Here is an 8,098-nt window from a genome sequence, read left to right on the forward strand (position 1 = left end):
ACTTTTCCAAGCTTGGTATTTAAGAATTCCTGTTTAAGAAAGATTCAAAATTTTATATATTAAATTTTGGTAATTTTCATGTATATGGAAAAATGTGATAATGATGTAAATGAGACTTCTAAGCTTGGTGATTTACTGTAATTTGATATGTCAAATTAGGCTCCGTAGTATGCTTAGAGAGCTTGTATCTGAGCAAATTATATGATTTTATCATGTTTTTCTTAATTTTAGTTCTTTGGAGAAATAAGTGATTATGTGCATTTTATGTTATTTTAAAACCCAAGATAACCAATTGGCATCCGAGGCATCTAATGTGGTTGGTGGATGACACAAGGATCCCACTGTGGCCCAAATGGAGTGAGAATATTAGTGAGAAGGGAGGTATTGCGATCGAAGCATGAAAGTTGTGATACCCTTGTAGTATTGAAATAACGAAGCTCGAGCCACCAATAGTGGTATCAGATATCAACCATAGGGTATTGAGATAGCCAAGACTCCCAAGGACCTTTATTTCAGGATTGGTGCTGATATCGTGATACTGGGCTCTAGGTATTACGATATCACTATCGAGGGAGAAATAAACTGACTATAGGGGCAGTCCTTGTCCAACATGTCCCTCAACAAAAATTAGACGATTAGGAGCAATTTGCTCAATATATTTTGCATGTGAACACTGTTAGAATAGGCCAAATTGGGTGAGACAAAGGACACACTTCACATTTTTAGGTTTTTAGGATTTTTCTTTTCATATTTTAAGGTTTAATTTATTGCTCATTTTCTGGTGTTTCTTGTAGTTAGAAAAGTTAGTTACTACTATATCTAGGATCTATTTACTTATCTAGTCCTTCAAACTCTTTTATAGTTACAATTTAATCCATTAATTGAATGTTATTCAACCTTGTCACATTTCCTTTGTTAAAAATCACTTCTTTAGTGTTCTTGTTTACTTTTCTTGCTACCATTGTTGTTCTATCCAAGTTTTTGCAAGAAAGCTTTGGTTTTTATTGATTTAAATAGAGTTTAAGTTAATTTTACTATCATTTAATTTCTTATTGTTAATAGGTTTCAATGCAAGCATGTGTGGCTAAATATCTAGGGGCTGGTTGATGAAAATGTTGGGTAATTGATTTTTAGGTTTAGAGACAAAATTGCAAAACTGGACTAAATCAAATAGGTTTAAAAACGTAGGTTGATGCCCCTAAGGGAAAATCGAGATAAGTGAGACCAAGAGGAGATCTTATCAGGCATCAATTTGATAAGTCTTGGGTTAGTTGGTGAGGTCGAGAGATAAACTGGACTAATTTGTTGAAATTGGTAAAGTTGAGGCTAAGAGGTAAAATGAAACTAATTTAGGAGTAATAACAACTTAGATCCCTATTCGAAAATCAACTAACCATATGGAAATCAACCAACTACTCCCTATTATCGTATTTTTTTTATATTTGATAGTTGTTTAGCTTGTTTCCTCTACAATTTAGTCCTTTGCTAGTTTTAGGTAATTAATTGGTATAATCAAACTCTTGAAAGGCTTGTCGAACTGTAGTCTTTAGCGAGTTGTTAATTAGACTCATTGATTCGTATGTCCTTAGTATAGGAATTTGCTTAATGAATGAATCCTTTAAGTCGATCCTTGGAATACTTGAGTGTTCTATTGCACATTATAAATATTACAACAAACCTGTCACACTTGTAGATACCGCTATTGTAACAGCCCTCACCTGTTCCCATCACCGGAATCGGATTATAGGATGCTACAATAGTTAACAAAAAAGGAACATGCGGTTTTAAATAAAATATTCTTTAAAAAATAATTTAAACTCATATATCATACAAATAATGCATCGCATACAAGATTGATATTAAATCGAGCATACAAAAGCTCTAAAATCGACCCGAAATCAAACAAGGACTGATTTGAAACTTTTAACAAAAGAAGGGAAAAAGTGCAAAATAAGGATCACATGGCCGTATGGCCATTCCATGTGATAGACTAAAATTGAGTAACATTGGAGTCACGCGGTCATGTATCTAGGCCATTTAACTCATTGTGGTTGTGTGGGTCAAAGTGTAATAATTCAACAAAAATCACACAGATGTATGGCTAGGCCGTGTAACTAACTAAGACCATGTGAAACCTAAAGTCACCAAATCTACGGTACTAAACTCAGTGTGTGGCTAGCCTGTGTAATAGTCGAAAACCCTGTGATTTAAATGCATCTTATTTTTTGGTAGCAAATGGCGATGTCACAAACCCGTGTGTGACACATGGTCGTATAGTTAATTGCATGGCACAAAAATATGTCATTTAGGTGATTGAACCAAAAAAAACCTTAAGATAACTTTAAATTACATATTGAAAACTTGAAACCTTGTTCAAAACACCTCAAAACCAAGCTAAAGCATGTCACATAACATCCTAATAATGCCTAACCAATATGCCATATTCGTACCATCACAAACAAGTTATGAACATTACATAACAGTCAACTAAATTTGATATCAAATTATCATATTCATAAGTTTCAATCATGCATAATAATCTATAGTACAAATGCTCATATTTCCATAATAGAAATACTAATTCTCACTTTTAAACATGCCAAAACTTACCATAACACAAAACAAACTTAACCAAATAGGCTTCAAACCTAGCAAATAACATCTAACATTCATGACTTAATTTTTCATCCAAGCATCACCTATAATCAAACTCTTACTTGATTCAAGATTATGCATACATAAACTAGACATAAATATAGCATTCATGTCATCTAAGCATACCATATAAACTTTCATGATCAACATTACACATAAACCATTATAACAACTTTACAACATCATCACTTCAAACTCAAAACACTTGATCTCAACCAAGTCTATATACATTCCATATAGCTGAGTTTTAAAATCATTCAATGATCTGTTGAGTCTTAAGCTTGATAGTGTGAGCTCTAAATATGATTTGATTGACTTTTTTCGCAAAATGCCAACTACAAAAACATAAAACGGAGATAGAGTAAGCTTTAAGTAGGCTTAGCAAGTTCATAGGTAAACTATATGCAAACTTACGTCGAATCAATCATATGAAACTAAAAATTTTACATAATATTTACAAACTAACATAACAGTTAACAAGAAACAAGTGAGTTAATCATAATACCAACTCATAGAGTAATTCGATAATCAATATGTTATTCAGTTTAGCTCAAGCGTATATGTTAAAAATATACCATTATATCATTATTAATTTATACTCAAATTAAGATAGCCTGATGAACTATAGCAAATGTAAGTCATATACTTGGGTACATACACCACACCAGAGAGCACCAAAGTGCTATACAGGGGCACCTTAGTGCAAATAGGGGTATCGAATTGAAAATCATGTACAAGCGCACAACTAACCCTATTGTCACGCTAATATATCCTAATCTTTTACTACGTTCAAATTGGCATTTATACAAAATTTGAAACATTTACATTGCCAAAAAAATTCCACGTTTTGAACACGTATAGTAACCATTTCACATTTGTTCAACATTCCACATGAACTATTGTCGCGTGTGAATATACCAAGTGAATTGTGCAAGTGTACGCGTCGAATCAAGTAATAAAGTGATAAGTGAGATCGTCTCCACAGGTACTTTAACACCCCTTACCCGTATTCAATGCCGGAACAAGGTATGAGGCATTACCAGACCTAATCACAATTAAACATACACAAATTGTGATCATAAAACTTCATTCCAAATTAAATATTATTCAAACACATGCTTAAAGTCCCTTATACAGGCCTACAAGGTCTAAAATATTTGTTAGAGATAATCCGGGACCAAACCGAAAACTTTTAGAGTTTTGAGATAACTTAAGAAAATTTTATCTTGAAACTGGGCCACACGCCCGTGTGAATAGGGACATGCTTGTATGGGTAGGTCGTGTCGTTACACATGCCCGTGTCCCAAGCCCGTGGAGCTCTTTGACTTACATTCAATAAGAAACTTGAGTCACACGGCCTTAGCACTGCCCATGTTGCTAGGCTGTGTGATAATTAAATTTCACATTTAAGGTGCAGATTTCACACGACCGTATCACACGGCCATGTTAGATGCCGTGTAAGTCACACGGCCAAGCCACACGCCCATGTGCTAGGCCGTGTGCCTAAATCTGGACATTCTGATTCTCATTTTTAAGCTGCAGGGGACACACAGCCTTATCACATACCCATGTGGTAGGCCGTGTGTGACACATGGCCTAGACACATGGCCGTGTGTATACTCGTGTGGACGAAAATAGGCCATTTAAGGCCACTTTTCTCACCCTTTTAATATTACCAGCACGAAATCACATTTATATGCTAATAGAGTTCAACCAATCAATTATTTCAAGCCAAAACATGTATATTTCATTTTCAAACACAAACATTACATTCAACTTACTTATACACTTAATCATTCATACAATTACATTATCAAATCAACCCCTATACATGCCATATAAATAAAAAAGTTGTTTAACAAAATCTACCGGAATAAATCTGGATAGTGTGATCCTTAATGTAGATCCGATCCTCCGTATGTATATAAGTCAATCTACAAAACAAATAACATACAGAAGTAAGCTTATATATAGAAGCCTAGTAAGCTTATAGAAGCTTAGTAAGCTCATAGGCATAGAAGCATACATCTTACCGAACATTGTACACAACCATATATCTTTTAAATTAACTAAATCTTCCTGTAGATCACAAAATCATTAATAAGCTCATTTGAATAATTTCCATATCGCTATTCACCAATTTTAACTCCCTTGGGCCCATTTCTCATTTACTTCCATAGTTAAATTAGGGAACAATAATGTAATTGAGTGTTTCATTATCACATTGCCGTAATAAACCATGGACTTGCACATAGTCACTTATCACACACTGAAGCCATAGCCCTGCCATGGTCTTACACGGATCACATATCATACCGATGCCATATCCCGGATATGGTCTTATACGGATCACATATCATACCGATGCCATATCCAGGATATGGTCTTATACGGAGGCACATTATCACATCATACCGATGTCATAGCCCAGCCATGGTCTTATATGGGAGCACATATCATAATACACTGATGCCATAGCACAACTATGGTCGTATACGGGTGCACATATCACATCTATTCCGTCAATTCCTCATGTTCATAGAATGAAAGCACTCAAAACCATTGTTCCAACTAATTTGCACTTTTAGTTAAATATTATTTGGTAATTAATACAATTTGATAGTATTCATCTATAATAAGATACCTTCGTAATCATAGGATTTTCATAACAAAACATTAAAGTTTGCCATATGAACTTACCTTGGCTAATTTGCAAAAGTTGTAGAAATTTCAGGGACTATTCTTGTAATTTCTCCTTTCCACGATTCACTTCATTTTCTTGATCTATAATTATAAAATCATTCCCCCATTAGCATCTATTTTAATTCTATTCTACTTCACAAATTATGCCTTTTAATTTCAAAATTATACTTTTACCCCAAACTTTTCAAGTTTTTTACAATTTAGTCCCTGCTCAAATTACTCATCAATTGAACTAATTTCTCTCAAGTAACACTTCATTTAAGGATTATAATCTATTTCACAGCCATTGCCATTCAAAGTTTCAGCATAAAACCCTAATTACAACAACTTTCACAATTAGGTCCTAAAAATCAATTCCTATAAAAATCTCTTCATAAAATCATCATATAATAAAATTAGAACCCTAATTCCATACTAAATCATCATAAACTTTCAACTCTTACTCATGGGAACTTTCTAAAACATTCATAAAGGCAAAAACTAATGAATTAGATAAGAGGACCTAGTTGTAAAAGTCTCAAAATCACAAAAATTATAAGAAATAATCAAGAATTGAACTTACATGTTGTAGAATATAAAAACTAGCTTCTTAAAGGCTCTCTAATGGTGTTTTTAGCTGATGAAGATGAAGAAAAATGATGAATTCTCTAAAATTACCAAATACATCATATTTTACAATTAAATTTTTACCCTATTTCCAATTTTGCCCCTTTTTCACACTTGATTTTTATTTTTCCTGCACACTCATTCCATCCAACCCACCTAATTTGGGTCTATTTACCTTTTAACTCCTTCCTTGATAATCTCTTAAGCTATTTAATCATATTTTATAATTTTGCACTTTATTCAATTTAATCATTTTTCTTCAATTAATAATCGAAATGTTAAAATTTCTTAACAAAACTTTAATACTAACTTATTAACACTCCATAAATATTTCTAAAAATTTTTATGGCTCGGTTTATGAATTCGAGGTCTCGATACCTCGTTTTTATCTCATTTAATCTACAAATTTCTTTTAATTCATAATTTCACTAATTCGAAAATATTTCTAAAACCACACTTAACTTTTACTAACTAATATCTTAACTCACATGTCGGATTTAGTGATCTCAAATCACTGTTCCGATATCACTAAAATTTAGGCTGTTACAGGTACCCGTTAGGTATAAATTTTCAAGTTATTATAAAGGAGTTTGTTTAATGTTATGGAAAAAACAATAATAAGAATGCAGAGATAATTAAGGAATACTGATGTGTGTAATATGTGAATTTTAACAAACAAATGAAAATAAAGCTATGGCAAGATAAGAGTAAGTATGCAATGGAAATTATGAGAATGGTTACGTGAATAATATGTAAAAACAAGTAACAACTAAGGATGTGAAAATTAAGATGCTACAGCAAAGGTTAAAGGATCTACAATGTTGAATTGTAAGGCTGGGATTACCTAGAAACTACCCTCATTAACCAATAATGCCTCGGCTAGTTCAGTCTTATTCTACTGCTCGGAATAGTTCTACTATGGTTAGCATCTTTCAAGAGCTAGGCCTTGAGTTACCTCATCTAGGGCACTATATGTCTATAGGCTTTGAGTTTCGTTCCTACTACTGTTCTTCTCCTTTCCGTATAGAACACTGCTTTATGTCTAGAGTCTACTACAAGTATACTTTCGAGAACTCACTCATATCATTCCATTTCAATCGAACTAACCTAACCTTGTCAGAATTAGATTAATTTTATAAACATGTTGCATATTCACCTATGTCTAGAGATTACACACATGCTATTCATAAATACCATTGAATGAAATAGTAAATTAAAACTAATCTAAGTCGTAGCCAATAATGGAAATAAAAGTTTTATCAAGTAATCCCAACCTTATGAGATTTAGCTCATGGGTTGGTGAATAGAATCCAGATTCCAAATAGTAATCAACATCGTTTCCTTAAATTAGGTTACGGAACAGAAAATAAAGATTTAAAGGTAGAACTCAAAAAGATAGTTTTCGCTTGTCCAGCCCAAAACTCTAGCTACAAAATGTCTTCATGTGACCAAGAGGGACTACCTTCATCTTCCCCTTTGTGTCTCTGTCCTTGTTGCAACCGCTACCCTTTATTTTTTAATGAATTTCTCTTTCATAAAATGACTCTCTAATCGTCTCCCCTATTTTCAGTTTTTATTTTTGTGTTTTATATCTCCTTCTTTTAGGGTAGACCCATAATCCCATGATCTCATGATCTTTTTCCTCTTTTTTAGGCTAATTTTTCTGGTACAGGTACATCAGGGCTAATAGCAGTTAAGTGTTGACTAGGTCGCTTCCTAGCATTGCCACGATATTCATGTTGGCAAACTGTCCAACCTTTTTTCCACGACAAAGCATCACTTCTTTACTTCTTTTCCTCATTATGCACCTATCACTTAGCCAACAAATCCTTCCCGCAAACAATTAGAAGTAACATGTAATAACATTTAAGCACAACCCAAACTTTTTAATGCAATTTCCTAAAAACACTAATGGAAAATCATAAAATGCAACTAAACTTACCTAAGTACAAGCAATTAACCAAGTCTAAAGGCAAAAAATATAACTCTTTTCAAGAGTTATCACACCCTCAAACCTAATTTATTGCTAGTCCTCAAGCAAGATATACATGAATGCATATATGCAAGAATTTGCCATTGGACATATCTACCTTGAACTTCTACTCTAATCAAAGAAAAATATATACATCAGTTC

The sequence above is a fragment of the Gossypium arboreum genome, chromosome 6 (assembly GCF_025698485.1).
Source record: "Gossypium arboreum isolate Shixiya-1 chromosome 6, ASM2569848v2, whole genome shotgun sequence".
Lineage (NCBI taxonomy): Eukaryota > Viridiplantae > Streptophyta > Magnoliopsida > Malvales > Malvaceae > Gossypium > Gossypium arboreum.